Source organism: Oreochromis niloticus, linkage group LG4 (assembly GCF_001858045.2).
Source record: "Oreochromis niloticus isolate F11D_XX linkage group LG4, O_niloticus_UMD_NMBU, whole genome shotgun sequence".
Classification (NCBI taxonomy): domain Eukaryota; kingdom Metazoa; phylum Chordata; class Actinopteri; order Cichliformes; family Cichlidae; genus Oreochromis; species Oreochromis niloticus.
The window spans coordinates 23,921,755-23,940,914 of NC_031969.2; the positions used below are offsets into that span (position 1 = coordinate 23,921,755).

Here is a 19,160-nt window from a genome sequence, read left to right on the forward strand (position 1 = left end):
ACAAAAATATTAGATATATAGTAAACAAAGATGAATACCTCTTTTTTTCACATGAACATTGATTGTGTGGGTTATGTTTCCCAGATAATTGGTAGCTGTGCAGGTGCAAGTTGCGTTGTGCTTTACTCGGGTGATATTGAGACTGTTTGTGTTCTCCAACATATTTTTCCCATCACAAGTCCAGTTATACACAGGAGGAGGGTTTCCAACAGCTTCACAGCTCAAGGTGATATTAGTGCCCTCAACCAGAAAAATGTCTTGAGTACTTTTCTTTGTGTTTTTTTCCGGAGCATCTGAAGAAGAAAAAAAACAGGTTTTTTTCTGTTTTATATTTACACAATAAATATGTAAACTGAGAATTATTCTAAGACAAAAAGGAAATGAACGAACAAAACATATTGAAATAATCTTCTGTGTAAACAGCAGGATGTTTACTCACAGTGGGCTGAAACATTGTGTGTTTGAGAACTGACATAAAGTTTTGGTCCATGTGGTCCAAAGTCCAGCTCAGCTTCACATCTGAACTCAGCTACATTTTCTTCTCTGCTGATGTTTATTTTCAGAATCGAGGACTCATTTACTGGAGTTTTGGTTGTTGTGTCATTGAAAGACATTGCCATGATGCTTTCATTGTTTTTGTACCAGTTAACAGTGAGGAACTGAACAGGAGCAACATTTATGATGTTACACTGCAGCCAGTACTGTGTCCTTGTGGAGTTATTGTACTCTGTGTCCTGCATAATTAGACTATGATCCAATACAGAGATTGACACAAAGTCTGGAGTTTCTGTAAATAAATCAAAACAAAATGAACATATTAAAATATCAAATATAATAATCTCTCTGACATTATAGAAGACAATACAGGAAGCACAGATTCATAGATTTGTTACGAAGAGAAATACTATATTTGTTTGACGGTATCACAGCCACATTTTATTGTCCACACAAAGCTGAAGACATTTGGATCAGAGTAACTTAGAGTAACTGAACACCTTCATACCTCAGTACTAAGAGTGGCACTTTCAAGAAGTGAAATCATTGCTTTATTAAATAAAAAAATGTCAGTTCATCCAGGTCATAATGCAGTAACACACTCGTTACATTTGTACTTACTAAAAATAGTAATGACTGGTCTCAAAGTACACTGGGATCCATCATCCAGAGTAGCATAGCAGAAAGGACTTGGAGTCCACTCTTCCAGTTTATCAACCCTCCAAGTGACAACAGGAGGAGGCTCAAATCCTGTACCTCCAAATGGAGCCTCCCAGCCCATTCCTTCAACATCTGTGGCTGATGTGCTGCAGTTGACTGAAACTGGATCTCCAAATGTCACCACAGTTTCAGAAGGTGTCAGTGTTAGTGGGCAACCTGCCATTCACAAGCAAATATATTTAGAGTTAAAATTAATTTAGTGTAAAATTAAAAAGATGGCATCACTATTGTCTAAATGAGCTACAAAAATATTAGATATATAGTAAACAAAGATGAATACCTCTTTTTTTCACATGAACATTGATTGTGTGGGTTATGTTTCCCAGATAATTGGTAGCTGTGCAGGTGCAAGTTGCGTTGTGCTTTACTCGGGTGATATTGAGACTGTTTGTGTTCTCCAACATATTTTTCCCATCACAAGTCCAGTTATACACAGGAGGAGGGTTTCCAACAGCTTCACAGCTCAAGGTGATATTAGTGCCCTCAACCAGAAAAATGTCTTGAGTACTTTTCTTTGTGTTTTTTTCCGGAGCATCTGAAGAAGAAAAAAAACAGGTTTTTTTCTGTTTTATATTTACACAATAAATATGTAAACTGAGAATTATTCTAAGACAAAAAAGCAAATGAACGAACAAAACATATTGAAATAATCTTCTGTTTGTGTGTAAACAGCAGGATGTTTACTCACAGTGGGCTGAAACATTGTGTGTTTGAGAACTGACATAAAGTTTTGGTCCATGTGGTCCAAAGTCCAGCTCAGCTTCACATCTGAACTCAGCTACATTTTCTTCTCTGCTGATGTTTATTTTCAGAATCGAGGACTCATTTACTGGAGTTTTGGTTGTTGTGTCATTGAAAGACATTGCCATGATGCTTTCATTGTTTTTGTACCAGTTAACAGTGAGGAACTGAACAGGAGCAACATTTATGATGTTACACTGCAGCCAGTACTGTGTCCTTGTGGAGTTATTGTACTCTGTGTCCTGCATAATTAGACTATGATCCAATACAGAGATTGACACAAAGTCTGGAGTTTCTGTAAATAAATCAAAACAAAATGAACATATTAAAATATCAAATATAATAATCTCTCTGACATTATAGAAGACAATACAGGAAGCACAGATTCATAGATTTGTTACGAAGAGAAATACTATATTTGTTTGACGGTATCACAGCCACATTTTATTGTCCACACAAAGCTGAAGACATTTGGATCAGAGTAACTTAGAGTAACTGAACACCTTCATACCTCAGTACTAAGAGTGGCACTTTCAAGAAGTGAAATCATTGCTTTATTAAATAAAAAAATGTCAGTTCATCCAGGTCATAATGCAGTAACACACTCGTTACATTTGTACTTACTAAAAATAGTAATGACTGGTCTCAAAGTACACTGGGATCCATCATCCAGAGTAGCATAGCAGAAAGGACTTGGAGTCCACTCTTCCAGTTTATCAACCCTCCAAGTGACAACAGGAGGACGTTCAAATCCTGTTCCTCCAAATGGAGCCTCCCAGCCCATTCCAGTGACATACCTGGCTGATGTGCTGCAGTTGACTGAAACTGGATCTCCAAATCTCACAACAATTTCAGAAGGGTTCACTGTTAGGGGGCAACCTGCCATTCACAGGTACACATATTAACTCTTTTAAGTGATTTGGTGTAAAATGTGTAATACATCAAAAGTATCCACTAAAGAATTCACAATAATAGTAGATGTAAGGTAAACAAGAATGTGTACCTCTTGGTTCAACATGAAGATGGATTGTCTTGGTTATGTTTCCCAGATAATTGGTAGCTGTGCAGGTGCAGGTTTTATTGCGATTGACTCGAGTAATATTGAGACTGTTTGTGTTCTCCAACATATTTTCCCCATCACAAGTCCAGTTATACACAGGAGGAGGGTTTCCAATAGCTTCACAGCTCAATGTGATATTAGTGCCCTCAAGTGCATAAGTGTAATAACAACTATTTTGTGTCTTCAGCTCCGGAGCATCTGAAGTGATAAACCAAAGGTTGTTATACATTTGAACAGTTACATGGTGCATCATTTCATTGTTTTGACATTGTTGTATGTAAATTACAAATGAACAAATCCAAGAGTTTTCTGTTTGTGTGTAAACAGCAGGATGTTTACTCACAGTGGGCTGAAACTCTGTGTGTTTGAGAATTGACATAAAGTTTTGGTCCTTGTGGTCCAAAGTCCAGCCCAGCTTCACATCTGAACTCAGCTACATTTTCTTCTCTGCTGATGTTTATTTTCAGAATCGAGGACTCATTTACTGGAGTTTTGGTTGTTGTGTCATTGAAAAACTGGGTGTGGATCCTTTCATTGCTTTTGTACCAGCTAACAGTGAGATATTGAACAGGAGCAACATTTATGATGTCACACTGCAGTTTATGTTGTGTATGTGGGTAATTTTTGTATGCTGTCCCCCTTGCTGTTTGAGCATTATCCAATTCAGTAACTGACACCATTTCTGGAGCTTCTGTAAATAAAGCAAAGCAAAAAAGAAAAAATATTTCAGAAAATATGACATAAGTATATTTATGACATTGTAAAATCAATCAAAGACATTGTCATGATGCTTTCATTGTTTTTGTACCAGCTAACAGTAAGGAACTGAACAGGAGCAACATTGATTATATCACACTGTAATGGTAAATGGCCTGTATTTATATAGCGCTTTCATGGTCCCTAAGGACCCCAAAGCGCTTTACATATCCAGTCATTCACCCATTCACGCACACATTCACACACTGGTGATGGCAAGCTACGTTGTAGCCACAGCCACCCTGGGGCGCACTGACAGAGGCCAGTAGCCAGTACTGCGTTTCTTCTTCCATCACATTTACATTCTGTATTGAATGAACCACTTCTGGACTCTCTGACAAAAAATTAGAAATGTAGTTATTTATGTCTGGTTATTATTAAAATTCTCAGCATTGTACTACATTTAAAATTAAACTTACTGAATACAATAACTTCAAGGTCCTTGCTGCATTCAAGAGACTCATGTAGCTTTATTTTGCACTTGGGCTTCACATTCCAGTCTGACAGTGGCACTGAGTGGGAGACAAACAATTCTTCATCTTCCATCTGAAAGATTTCATTTCCAACTGTCCAGTACATCCCGTCATGTTCATTCAATGCTGTGGTGCAGTTTACAATGACAGGACTCCCCCCATATTCTGCTATAATCTCAGGTGGCTCCAGAATAAGAAGGTTGTGCTCTGGTGGGCATATGCTGTCAGCACCTGTGTATAGACCAGTTTAATGTTATTATACTTTTTTAATTATCTGGCTTCACATTTTTCAGACTAAGTATTAATTTTAAACATTACAAAGTGAAATCAAAAAGCATTTCTAGTAGAGTACAATGCAGCATATTACAACAAGCCATTAAGATATAATTAAGGTGTAGCTTGTTAACTTTAATTCACCATGTTGCATTTATTGTTCTCATACAAAATCCAACTTTTTTAGAGGAGCAAAATTAATTGAACAATTGATTGTGCAAATGAGAGAGGCCCTTTTTCCACTGAGATATGAAGTGCACTGGCCAGTTCAGCAAAAGCAAAAGGACTGGAAGACAATAGAAGATTATAATCAAGAGACATTTTCATGAATCAAAATACTGAGAGTTTACAACAAGGTGAAAAAAAATCTTTGGACAGACAGAACTAAGATTCATTTGTACCAAAATGATAGTAAGAGAAAAATATGGAAAAAGAGAGAAACAGTCCATGATCCAAAGCATATCTGATTAACTGTCAAATATAGTGGAGGTAATATTATTGTATGGGAACATACAGCAGACAGTGGACTGGGTAACTACTGTTTATTGATAATGTGACTGCTGACAGAAGAAGAAAGATAATACTGAGTTGTACAGGGCTATCTTCTCTGCTCAGATTCATCCAAATATGGCAAAACTGATCAGACGGTGCATCATTGTAACAATGGTTAACGGCCCAAAGTATACTCCAAAAGCAACCCAAGAGTTACCGAAGGTAAATGTGACAGGTGAGACCTGAGTCTGGGAACTGCCCCTGGTAGGCGGAGCTGGTTTTGGTCACTTTCATAAGCTCAGGTGTAGGCAATTAGGTATTCTCTGGAGCAAACCTGAAGCTGCGAGTGCTTGGTCCAAGCCGGGCAAGTTGGCACTTTCAACTTCTTTTATGAAAGCTTGATGCAGGTCCCCTAGCCTTCTGTTAGAAAGGCAGGTCATAGAATATGTACCACTTGAGTTCTGGCTGTTTGGCAGAGATTTAAAGTTATTTGCACCCTTGTAGGTGGGAAACATTGCGTTCCTGTGAGAAACGTGTAGTGGACTCCACCACCACTGACCAATGCTTATTAATTCAATTCAATTCAATTTTATTTATATAGCGCCAAATCACAACAAAAGTCGCCTCAAGGCACTTTATATTGTACAGTATACTCTATAATAACAGAGGAAAAACCCAACAATCATATGACCCCCTATGAGCAAGCACTTTGGCGACAGTGGGAAGGAAAAACTCCCTTTTAACAGGAAGAAACCTCCAGCAGAACCAGGCTCAGGGAGGGGCGGGGCCATCTGCTGCGACCGGTTGGGGTGAGATAAGGAAAACAGGATAAAGACATGCTGTGGAAGAGAGACAGAGATTAATAACAGATATGATTCAATGCAGAGAGGTCTATTAACACATAGTGAGTGAGAAAGGTGACTGGAAAGGAAAACTCAATGCATCATGGGAATCCCCCGGCAGCCTACGTCTATTGCAGCATAACTAAGGGAGGATTCAGGGTCACCTGGTCCAGCCATAACTATATGCTTTAGCAAAAAGGAAAGTTTTAAGCCTAATCTTAAAGTAGAGATAGTGTCTGTCTCCCGAATCCAAACTGGAAGCTGGTTCCACAGAAGAGGGGCCTGAAAACTGAAGGCTCTGCCTCCCATTCTACTTTTAAACACTCTAGGAACAACAAGTAGGCCTGCAGTGGGAGAGCGAAGTGCTCTTATAGGGTGATATGGTACTACAAGGTCATTAAGATATGATGGGGCCTGATTATTTAAGACCTTGTATGTGAGGAGCAGGATTTTGAATTCAATTCTGGATTTAACAGGAAGCCAATGAAGGGAAGCCAAAACAAGAGAAATATGCTCTCTCTTTCTAGTCCCTGTCAGTACTCTTGCTGCAGCATTTTGGATTAACTGAAGGCTTTTCAGGGAGTTTTTAGGACATCCTGATAATAATGAATTACAGTAGTCCAGCCTGGAAGTAATAAATGCATGAACTAGTTTTTCAGCATCACTCTGAGACAGGATATTTCTAATTTTAGAGATGTTGCGCAAATGGAAGAAAGCAGTCTTACATATTTGTTTAATATGTGCATTGAAGGACATGTCTTGGTCAAAAATGACTCCAAGGTTCCTCACAGCATTACTGGAGGCCAAGGTAATGCCATCCAGAGTAAGAATCTGGTTAGATACCATGTTTCTAAGATTTTCAGGGCCGAGTAAAATAGCCTCAGTTTTATCTGAATTAAGAAGCAGAAAGTTAGCGGCCATCCAGCTCTTTATGTCTTTAAGACATTCCTGCAGTTTAACTAATTGGTGTGTGTTATCTGGCTTCATGGATAGATAGAGCTGGGTGTCATCAGCATAGCAGTGAAAATGTATACTATGTCTTCTAATGATACTGCCTAGGGGAAGCATGTATAATGTAAACAGAATTGGTCCTAGCACCGAACCCTGTGGAACACCATAATTGACCTTTGTGTGTGAAGAGGACTCTCCATTTACATGTACAAATTGGAGTCTATTAGATAGATATGATACAAACCACTGCAGCGCAGTACCTGTAATACCTACAGCATGTTCTAATCGCTCTAATAGGATATTATGGTCAACAGTATCGAACGTTGCACTAAGGTCTAGCAGGACAAGCACAGAGATGAGTCCACTGTCAGAGGCCATAAGAAGATCATTTCTAACCTTCACTAAAGCTGTTTCTGTGCTGTGATGAGCTCTGAAACCTGACTGAAACTCTTCAAATAAGCCATTCCTCTGCAGATGATCTGTTAGCTGTTTGACAACTATTCTTTCAAGGATTTTTGATATGAAAGGAAGTTTGGAGATTGGCCTATAATTAGCTAAGACAGTTGGGTCTAGAGATGGCTTTTTAAGTAAAGGTTTAACTACAGCCACCTTGAAGGCCTGTGGTACATAGCTGATTATTAGAGATAGGTTGATCATATTTAAGATTGAAGCATAAATTAATGGCAGGACTTCTTTGAGCAGTTTTGTAGGAATGGGGTCTAAAAGACACGTTGATGGTTTGGAGGAAGTAATTATTGAAGTTAACTCAGAAAGATCAATTGGAGAAAAAGAGTCTAACTGAATATCAATGGTACTAAAAGTAGCTGTAGATAATATTACATCTGTGGGATGATTATTGGTAATTTTTTCTCTAATGATAAAAATTTTATTTGTGAAAAAGTTCATAAAGTCATTACTAGTTAACGTTAAAGGGATTGTTGGCTCAATAGAGCTCTGACTTTTTGTCAGCCTGGCTACAGTGCTGAAAAGAAACCTGGGGTTGTTCTTATTTTCTTCAATCAGTGACAAATAGTAAGATGTTCTGGCTTTGCGGAGGGCTTTCTTATAAAGTAACAAACTATTTCTCCAGGCTAAATGATGATCCTCTAAATTTGTGACACGCCATTTCCTCTCCAGCTTACGAGTTATCTGCTTTAGGCTACACATTTGAGAATTATACCACAGAGTCAGGTACTTCTGATTTGAGGCCTTAGATTTCACAGGAGCTACAGTATCCAGAGTTGTACGTAGTGAGGAGGTGAAATTATTAAAAAGATAATCGACCTCTGTTGGAGTAGCATTCAGGTAGCTGCTCTGCTCTGTGTTGGTACAGGCCATTGAAGATGATAAAAGTGGATGGATTATATTCTTAAACTTAGTTACAGCACTTTCAGAAAGACATCTACTGTGATAAAGTCTACTCTCGACTGCTGTGTAATCAATTATTGTAAATGTAAATGTTATCAGGAAATGATCAGACAACAGAGGGTTTTCAGGAAACACTGTTAAATGTTCAGTTTCTATTCCATATGTTAAAACAAGATCTAGAGTGTGATTAAAGTGATGGGTGGGTTCTTTTACAGTTTGAGAGAAGCCAATTGAGTCTAATAACAGATTAAATGCTGTGTTGAGGCTGTCATTTTTAGCATCTACATGGATGTTAAAATCACCCACAATAATTATTTTATCTGAGCTGAGCACTAAATCAGATAAAAAGTCTGAGAAATCAGGCAGAAACTCTGTGTAAGGCCCAGGTGGACGATAGATGATAACAAGTAAGACTGGTTTCTGAGTTTTACAGCTGGGGTGGACAAGGTTAAGCATCAGACTTTCAAATGAATTAAAAGTCTGTCTTGGTCTTTCGTTGATTAATAAGCTGGTGTGAAAAATTGCTGCCACACCGCCCCCTCGGCCTGTGCTTCGAGGTTTCTGGTAGTTAGAATGACTCGGGGGTGTTGATTCATTTAAACTAACATACTCATCCTGCTGCAACCAGGTTTCTGTAAGGCAAAGTAAATTGATTTGTTGATCAATTATTAAGTCGTGTACTAACAGAGACTTGGAGGAGAGAGACCTAATATTTAATAATCCACATTTCACTGTTTTACTCTTTGGTTCAGACGTGGATACTGTATTGTTCTTTCTTTGTGATTTTTTATGTTTAAGTTGTTTATTGCTGGTTTTTAGTTTGTTTTTTGTCTGTTTGGGAGCTGACACAGTCTCAGTGGAGATGGGTTTTTGGGGGGGTAGCAGGAGGAGAGAAGCTGCAGAGAGGTGTGTAAGACTGCAACTCTGCTTCCTGGTCCCAACTCTGGATAGTCATATTTTGGGGGGTTTAATGAATTTGTCTATATTTCTAGAAATGAGAGCTGCTCCATCCAAAGTGGGATGGATGCCATCTCTCGTAACAAGACCAGGTTTCCTCCAGAAGGTTTGCCAATTATCTATGAAGCCCACATCGTTTTTTGGACACCACTCAGACAGACAGCAATTTAAGGAGAACATGCGGCTAAACATGTCACTCCTGATCTGATTGGGGAGGGGACCAGAGAAAACTTGAGGTTACTCTATTCCGTAACCCCCGTTCTCTGATAACATGAGTGAGGTGTCTCACTATGGGGAACGCTCTCTCAGCGTTGTCCTCAGAAGCCTCTATATCATTACTCCAGCCAGCATTGGCTGGCAGTCGTGACGCCTGCGTCAGGGAGGGGCCACCCTCTTCCCTATAAAAGTGTGTGACGCAGCGTCACCCGTCATTCGAGATAAGCTCACCTCTTCCTCGCTTCGTGCAAGGAGGGTGATCTGGTGAGACACCTCACTCATGTTATCAGAGAACGGGGGTTACGGAATAGAGTAACCTTAAGTTCTCTTTCAAACATTCGTTTCGGTGTCTCACTATGGGGATATGCAGACTCCCGTATTGCCAGATAAGCCCATCTGAACGATTGACTGCCAACTTAGGAGGTCTCGTGGGGACCCACACTTAACACAGTGTGGGCTAGAGATGGTGTAGTGACATCCAACCTGTAAAACCTTGCAATGGTCAAAGGTGAAGCCCAGCTCGCCGCTGCACATATCTCTTCTATAGAGACACCCCTAAAAAGGGCCCAAGAGGTTGCCATCCCTCTAGCAGAATGAGCACGAAGTCCCCCCGGGGGGGACAGACCCGTGCTTGAATAAGCCAATTGGATCGCCTCAACAATCCAGTGGGATTGCCAAGATGTGGTTTAGCCCAGGAAACAAACAGCTGATCCGACCTCCTGAAAGCCTTCGTTCTCTCTATATAGGTACACAAAGCCCTAACTGGACAGAGAGCATGTAGGCGCTCCTGTTCAGGGGAGGAGAAAGGAGGAGGGCAAAAAGCTTCCAGCTCCAATGGGGTGCATTGGAGATAAGGATTTTTGGGCACAAAGGCCGGATTTGGCCTGAGTGTGACTCTAGAGTTATCCCGTGTGAATCGGGTGCACTCTTTGTGTATTGACAGCGCATGAATATCACTGACACGCTTCGCAGATGTGAGAGCTAGGAGCAATGCAGTCTTCAAAGACAGGATTTTTATTTCCACCTGGTCTAGTGGTTCAAATGGTGGCTGTGAAACTGCCCCCAGCACCAGGGATAAATCCCACGTGGGAACGAGAGGTTTAGACACCGGGTGGAGCCGTAGTGCCCCTTTCATGAAACGGCAGACGAGCGGGTGATGGCTCACTGGGCCATCCACGAAGCCCACATGGCAGGCTGAAATGGCTGCTAGATATACTTTAATCGTGGAAAAGGCCTTTCCTTTATCTAACAGTTCTTGGAGAAAGGAGAGAATTGTTTTCACAGAGCACTGAAAGGAGAGAGTGTGAGACTTTCCACACCATTCCTCAAATACCCTCCACTTGTTCTCATACAATGATGTTGTGGAGGGGGCTCTAGCACTCTCAATAGTGGCTATAACACCCTGGGGGAGTCCTGCCGTACTCAGATTCAACCTCTCACGGGCCAAGCCCACAGGGCGAGGCGCTCGGGGTGAGGGTGAAAAATCTCCCCCCTGGCTTGGGAGACTAGGTCTCGTCGGAGAGGGAGAGGCCAAGGTTCGCTCCACAAGAGGGGCATAATCTCCGCTAATCAATGGGACCTTGTCCACCTTGGGGCGATCAATATCACTGTTAGCCCTCTCTTTCTCACTCTGGTTAGAGTGGGAGAAATTAAGGCCAGTGGAGGGAACGCATAAAGCAGAGCATGTGGCCAGTTGTGAGCTAATGCGTCTACCCCTAGCGGAGCCTCCTGGTCCTTCAGGGAGAAATACAGTTGACACTGAGCGTTCTCCCTCGAGGCAAACAGATCGACCTGTGGGTGGCCAAAGCGGGTCCAGATTTGGGTCACCACATGTGGGTGCAGGGTCCAGTCCCCGTACTGCGGGTTTCCCCTGGACATTAACCTCCTAAGACCCGAACTCTTCCATGACATGCATTTTTAATTTCTCTTTGATATTTGGGCATATTGGGGCCCAATGAATGTAAAAACAAAGAATTTCCAGATTTTTTTTTTTTACCTTATTTTTGTTTTTAAGAAAAATGAGAGCCACAAATGAGGATATTCATTTAAAATTTTGATAGAACAGTAGCAGTATAATGTCCTCGTAAGTGCATATCAGGCCCATGTAGAGCAAAATTGAGTATTTTGGTCAAAATAACCAAAAATGTGATGTCCACATATGTGGACGGCAGGTCCTAGGAGGTTAAGTCTGCTCCCAAGTTCAGAGCTCCTGGAATGTGAGTAGCTCTCAGTGACAACAGATTGATGCTGCTCCACATGATCAGTCTGCGAGCCAGCATGTGCAAAGGACGGGACCGTAACCCGCCCTGTCTGTTGATGTACGCCACAACAGTGGTGTTGTCTGTTCTGATCAGAACATGGTGGTTTCTCAACAGGGGAAGGAAGTGTCTCAGTGCTAGAAATGCTGCTAGCAATTCTAGCCAGTTTATGTGAGCACCCCTCTGTCGTGAGTCCCAGCTGCCGCTCACTGCTCTGCCCTCGTGAGTGGCACCCCAGCCCGTGAGACTCGCATCCGTGGTTTCCACCTTTCTGGCTGTGACAGCCCCCAGTGACACCCCCTGAGTGAAAAATGTGGGATTTCTCCAACAGTGGAGTGCTGCAGCGCAGTCTGCTGTCACTCTGATATGGCGGTGGGTATGGCGCTTTCGATTCACTCAGTGATGCAACCAATGTTCCCTCTAAGCTGCGCACGTGCGCAATTGCGCACTGGTGGCACGGTCTCTGCGCACAGAAAATCTGCGTTGCTCACAAAAAAAATCTAACCTGAATTGAAATTAAAATTAAAACTTTAACAATTCTGTTTTGCAGTGTTAGTCAGTAAGTGACTGGCTGCTCCTGTATGGGATTAGAACGATGCCACCTTATCCTATAGTCCAGCCAATAATGCGATTCACATTCGTATATACGCAGCCAATCAACGTCGTTGACAGGCTTTGACAGCGTCCTTATGTGCCGACACCGGTGTTTTAGCTAGCAAAGCGGCGTGGCTGATGTGCAGTGAAGCCACGTTAATGACAACGTGTACAACCATTGGAGACGTGAGCAGGACAGACGGAACAACTGACGGAAAAAGTGTGGACTTTATACCAGTTTTTAAATTGTGTTGATAGGCCACGTAAAACCAGAGTTATGATAAAAATATCTGCAATGTTTGGTTTTCTTCCTGAATACTATCGTTGTTTATATTTACTGCGGGAAGAAACGGTAAAAACGGCGTTTTATAAGGAAAACGCTCGAAAGCACTCTCCGCCTGTGAGCAAAAACAAAACCAAACCCCCCCCCACCCTTTCCTATTGGTCGAAAAAAGTACCGTGTCGACCAATCAAAAAATGATATGGCAACGTGGCATCTAGTTGTTAAGAAACGGGGGGAAGTTTTAGGAGTGACGGCGGTGTTCTGAGATGTGAGAGATTTGAGACGTTTAGCGCAAATCTTGTGTAGTTAGTGTGTAGTTAGTGTGTAGTTAGTGAGTAGTGTAGTCAATAGTTTTGTTGTGTGTGTCAGAACAATGAGGCGGCTGCTGAATGTTACAGGTGTTACAGCAGTGATACATCTCCTGTTGTCAGGCCTGCAGGTATCAGGCTATTGTTCTCCTTTATCTCATAGTGGACAGAAATTATTTTTTGGAGTGGCACAAATAATTTGTGTGGCATCAGATTTGATGCACAACAGCTGATTGTTCTGTAAATAGTTTGAAATGTTTATTTAAAAACACCTTGGCTGCATTAAAAAAAATAAATAGCTGCAAAAAACTTTGTTGTTTGCCAAACTGAGTTACTTTTTTGAAGTAGTAACTATATAATTAATTGCCCAACATTGGTCATTATATACTGTATTTTGCAGACAGAGAGTTACAGACTCTCCCAGACCACAGACTCATAATACAAGTCAGAGCTTTATGAAAGAAAAAGAAAGAAAGAAAGAAAGTTGTGTTTTCAAAATTGGAGTTCAAGTTATTTTTACTTCCAATAGTGTTAACATACTACGCAGGTCATGAACAGGATTTTTTAAATTTTCATTGTAAGTGGGCTAAAGCAGTTAATTAAAAGTAGTCTAACATAAATGTAAATGCTGTAATTTGATTATTTTAATAAACCATGTAACTTGGATGGATTAGATGCTGGCGTGACCACAGTGCACACGTCTGATGTCGCTCACAGTGGTCCAAGGGACGCTCAGGGGGTTTGTGTGTTCGCTCAGACACATGAAAAATTAGAGGGAACATTGGATGCAACCCATCGCTGAAATTCCCTCATATGCAGTCTGCTTAGTGGAATGACCGCCAGTGAAGACGCCATTAATCCCAGCATCTGCAGGCATTTTCTGAATGGGAGATATCTTCCCACCTGAAAAATGCCGGCATGTGATAGCATTTTTTTTACTCTGTCCACAGAGAGACACGCTCTGTATGAGGCGGAGTTTAGAGCTATTCCTATGAAAGAGATGGCCTGAGCTGGCTGCAGGACACTCTTTTCGTAGTTTATGGTGAAACCCAGAGCCATCAGATGATCCACTGTCAACCTGGTGTGCTCTCTTCCCATTATTTCTGACTCTGATAGCAGCAGCCAATCGTCTATGTACGTTGCTATGCGGATGCCCCGCCTCTTCAGTGGGGCTATGGCTGCCTCTGTGCACTTCACAAATACCCGAGGGCTCAGTGAGAGACCAAACGGCAGGACCTGGTACTCGTACATTCTGCCCTGAAATGCAAAGCGCAGGAATTTTCTGTGAGGCGGATAAATAGGGATGTGAAAATATGCGTCCTTCAGGTCTATTGATGTAAACCAATCGCCTGGGCGCACGACATGCAGTAGAGTGGAGGTCGTCAACATTCTGAATTTGTATGACCTCAGATGCTGATTCAGAGCCCGTAGGTCAAGTATCGGACGCAGTCCCCCTCCCTTCTTGGGCACGGAAAATACTTCGAGTAAAAGCCGCATTGGCTCTGCTCCTGGGGTATTTCTCGCACTGCTCCCTTTGATAGCAAGGTAGTTATTTCTTCTTGCAGGATCCTGACTGATTCGCCTTTTACAAGAGAGAAAATCACTCTGTGAAATCTGGGAGGGGTGGTTGCGAATTGCAAATGATAGCCTCGCTCTAATGTCCTCACAACCCATTCTGGCGCGGCGAGAGTTCGCCATCTCTCTATTCTTGCTGACAGCGGCCCCAAAGACAGGCACTCCACAGTAGATGGAGCTTTGGCTCCCTCTTGTGGCGGAAACTGGTCCTGCAGGCCAGACCCGACTGCGCATGCACGGGCGGCGCGCGCTTGACCAGCGCTCATGGGGCCGGACACCACTGAGGGAACCAACCCCGGTGGTGTCTGGGTGTGTGGGGGCATTATGTTTTTTAAAATACTTTCTGTGTTTTTCACACATTTTTCCCGTGCCCTTCGCAACATGCCTGGATGCAGCGGGTGAGTTTTTAATAAACAGTGTGTTTTTGTGAGACTATGACATACTTGATTCAGCTGAACAGTGTCTCGTCGTCTCTTTGTTGAAATGCGCTCTGTGGGATCCAACTCGAGTCCCAGGCGCTGAAAGGTGGAGGCAGAACACACTTCTCCGAACAGGCTCCGGAACTGAGCCCTGGAGTGAACTTGGAGCCCGGGCTGATCCGGCTCCGATCTCCCCGTGGGTGATGTTAGGCAGCCAGCTTCTTCTTGCGGTCCGACTGCTTGGCTGGTGGTGGGGCACCCTGAGCGGCAGCAGGTGGGGCATGTTTCCTGGGCCAGTGGGTCTTAGGGTTCTGCGAACCTAGGGGACCCTGGGCCGCGACCTGCGGGGCTGGGCAGCGAGGGATTTTAAATGTCGGCACGCCGGCTGGACGGCTGGTGACCTGAGCGAACGTGCAGCGACTGGGTGGAGGCGGGGGCGCATCCTGGGTCTTCGTAGGGAGAAAACAGCTGCAGGGCCTCTCCCTCTTTCTTTTTCTCCTCGCACCGTCTTTGCATGGTGGCAACGGCAGTCCCGAAAAGGCCAGCAGGGTCGATGCTTTCATCCAGAATATCACGTTTTTCTCTGTCCGAAAGCCCCGACAAGTTGAGCCATCTTGCCCTCTCCTGTAGGACGATGATGCTGAGAGCTCTGCCCGCCGCTTGTACTGCTGCTCTAGTGAGGTGGAGACACTGGTCCGTAACGACGCCCAGCTCTTCCCACAGCTCGCTAGCATCTGGGTTCGCAGCAGTCTGGTCCTGGAGCTCCGCCGAGTAGGCTAGCAGGAGCGATGAGGCGTTCAATACGTCTTGTCAGCCAGGGAGGACTGCAGGCGTTCGGCCTTGGAGGGCAGGGACGGACCAGATGACATGGAAAGTTTCTGGTTTGGGTGGAGATGAGAAGCCACCAGATTCTTCACTGTGGGAATTTGGTAGATGCCCTTCTCCTTCATTCCAGCGCAGTCAAATGCCGCCGCTCCCTGCACGGGGTTGGGTGACGAAAATGGCTTTGCCCAGCAGCGTGTGACCTCGTCCATGCATTCGTGGAAAAGCGGCAGTACCGTGTGAGAGAAAGAATGTGGACGTTTAGGCTTTTACGTTTATGCTTAAAAGTGTTGAATTGTATGGAATAAAATAATGGTCGATCGAGCATTTATACACCGAGCATTGTCCTTCCTTTAGCCCAAAGACCGGAAGAATTGGGAGAACTTAACAACTAAAGATTATTCAAATCTTGACAACAAGCATAAAATTCTCCAAAATTTAGAGACAGAGTGGAATTCTAGATAAACATAATTTAGCGAACCACAGAAGGATGGCGTTGGACATCCTGAGGGTGGAGAAGGGTTGGTGTGACCAAGGTATGGTTTGGCTTGTTGTATGTATATTTCAAAATGATACAGCTCTGGATAGCCCAGTCACCAGGGCATGGACGGATGACAGACATTATTAAATGAGGAGAAGAAATCTTCTGGGATTGAGAACCCTCTGGGTAAGTGGTTGACTTAAACATGCATAAGATAAAAGCTATCATTTTGTTCTTGAATGTTGATTGATAATTGGCCACATTTACAGCGGTATTGACTTGTTATAGACACAGTCTACTTCATGTCCAAGAACTGTAATTAGCAGATTGAAAATAGTGACACTAAGAGAAGAATATGCAGTGCCACACTATCAGATGCCAGTGACGGTTGGGCTCAGTGATGAATCAGGTGAGCTGGATTCATGGCTTTGCTTTGGGGAGCCTTTTACCCTCGTATCGTGAGGTGGAGGTCTCCGTTGTCACCGCGGGCCATGGGATTGCCAGCTTTTCAGCTGCCCGTTTTGCAACGTCAAATAGCTGCATGCCGCAGGACTGTGTGCCGAGGTTATCACAATCGGCCCCTTGTGTCGCAGAATTCCGACCAGAGGGGGCAAAGAAAACGTCGTCATCCTCGTCCGAGACGAGATGTTCCGACGCTCCCTCGGAGGATTCGCTGAGTAGCTCGTCATTAGCCTCGAGGGAATCAGACAACATAGCTTCGCAGCTGACCTCGGCATCATCCACCAGCGGGAGGACGATATCCATCTCGTCGCCCCAGCTGGTGCCTGGTGTGGCGGACTCAATGTGCTCCATGGGTGGGCCGATTGGAGACAGCATTGGGTCCTTCTTCGACAGGCTAGCCTGGCGGGCTAGCCTTCTGCGAAGGCTTTTTAGGGTGAAGCGAGCGCAGTGTTCGCATGAACCCGGTGTGGAAATAGCCGCTTGGGCGTGTTGCAGCCCGAGGCACATCACACACGCGTCATGTGTATCTGAACCTGAGATTTTGCAACCGCAGGGGCAAATTCTGGGAAGCGGTTTGCAGTCTGCCATATTAAGGAAGCTTGGTGTAGCTAGCTTGGAATGGCTGGACGGCTAACACTGATGTTTTTCCCTTTTCTTTTCTCGGTCGGGTAGCTATGGTGAGCTAGTATGATCTAGCTAGTGTGGTGGCTAGCGCTTGTGCTACTTGGCTTGGTGACCTTGTGTAGCAAAGACAGTTAGCGTGGTCAGCTAGCTGTTGTGCTAGGTGTGTGGTGGCAGCTAACACACTCTCCGACCTGGCTCTGTGGTGAAGAGCAGGTGACTCGAAACACGAACCGTGCTAGCGCCCGGTGACCAAGGTGTTAGCTTGCTCGCGTGGACAGTTAAGCTAGCACTCACGTTCACAGTCGGGAGAGATGAGGTTTCTAAGAAGCGAGAAGAGGAAATTGAATGACGGGTGACACTGTGTCACACCCTATAAAAGGGTGTGACGCAGCCTATAAAATTTCTGCGCTCGCGACAGCCAGCCAATGCTGGCTGGAGTAATGATATAGAGGCTTCTGAGGACAACGCTGAGAGAGCATTCCCCATAGTGAGACACCGAAACGAATGTTTGAAAGAGAACTACAGAGTCCGACATTCTTTTGGCAAAGTTACACACCGATTCAATATTGATTTTAGTGACCTCCGATTGGCGTAACCGGGTGTCATTACTGCCGACGTGAATTATGACTTTACTGAATTTACGTTTACCCTTAGCCAGCAGTTTTAAATTTCCCTCAATGTCGCCTGCTCTGGCCCCTGGAAGACAATTGACTATGGTTGCCAGTGTCTCTAACTTCACATGTCTGAGAACAGAATCACCAATTACCAGAGTTTGACCCCGGCGGGTGTGTCGCCGAGTGGGGAAAAACGGTTAGACACGTGAACAGGTTGGCGGTGTACCTGGGGCTTCTGTTTAGGATTATGCTTCCTCCTCACCGTCACCCAGCCGCCCTCTTTCCCCAGCTGCTTGGGGTCTGCCGGGGAACAGCTAGCAGGGCCTATGCTATCTTCGGCTGCACCAGCTACAGGGGCCTGGCTAGCTACGGGTGAATGAAGGGTGCGAAGCAGACTCTCCAATTCAGTAATCCTGGCCTCCAGAGCTTCAAATATGCTACATTTGTTACAAGTATCATTACTGCTGAAGCGAGGGGGGGAGGGATACTCCTGCTGCGTTTTACTGTCCAATGTGAGTCATCTCCTGCTTTTATTTGCAGAGTACCGAGCTGCTGCTTTGCCGAGTGGATTTCTGGCTGCGGGCAAAGGACCCGATACAGCGGTGTATTTTAATTTGTTTTAACCTGGTGTAATCCGACAGATTGTGACGGCTGCGGCTGTTGATTTTGTTTGGTTTATTTGTTTTATTTTTCTGTATCAGTAGGCACCGCAGATATTGATTGTCTTTTAGTGTTTTACCCTTTTTTTTTATCTCTCTCTATCTCTCTCTCTATCTCTCCATCTCTCTATCTATCTCTCTATCTCTCCATCTCTCCATCTCCCCCCAGTGTGAGTTGCCGTCCCTTTTTGCGTGTGTGATATGTTGATTTGTTTTTTAACAGGTCCCCCGCAGCGCTTATCCTGTCTCACGGGCAATCATACAATTTTACCGTATTTAATAAAGTAAAGCTTTTAATTGTTTTTGGGTGCCGCTGTTACACGTTTACTTTTATTTTGTATTAAAATTAAACCCATTTTTACTGACTCAGCTCAGTGGCGCATGCTTTTCAATTGCTGAAGACCAGAGATGAGCAGTAACGCGTTACTTGTAACGCATTACTGTAATCCGATTACTTTTTTCAAGTAACGAGTAATGTAAGAGATTACCATTGCAAAAACGGTAATTAGATTACCGTTACTTTCCCGTAGGAACGCTGCGTTACTAAAACCGTGAGTTTTTTGCGAGAATGTCTCATGACAGTGACGTAAGCGAGTGCGACGTTCGTGACAACAGCTGTCTGCAGATCAACAATGGATAATATATCGAGTGCGGGAGAGAGTATGAGCATGCAGCGTTTAAAGCGTGGAAGTACTGACCTTATTTTGAGTTTGATTC

General features: G+C 43.7%; 1 long non-coding RNA gene across 12 annotated transcripts in view; it reads right to left on the bottom strand.

The window, feature by feature from the left end:
- LOC106098006 (hemicentin-1) overlaps window positions 1–19,160 on the bottom strand; it is a 68,518-nt gene that overhangs the window by 33,118 nt on the left and 16,240 nt on the right. For 10 of the 12 annotated variants that reach the window (XR_003219655.1, XR_003219657.1, XR_003219654.1 and 7 more), the window contains 8 exons: window positions 3,360–3,707; window positions 2,960–3,214; window positions 2,581–2,835; window positions 1,904–2,251; window positions 1,496–1,750; window positions 1,117–1,371; window positions 440–787; window positions 39–293 (listed from right to left, as the gene is read on the bottom strand). This is a non-coding gene — a long non-coding RNA (hemicentin-1). The remainder of the gene's footprint in view (window positions 1–38; window positions 294–439; window positions 788–1,116; window positions 1,372–1,495; window positions 1,751–1,903; window positions 2,252–2,580; window positions 2,836–2,959; window positions 3,215–3,359; window positions 3,708–19,160) is intronic. The other 2 variants (XR_003219650.1, XR_003219649.1) reach the window with 2 other exon arrangements.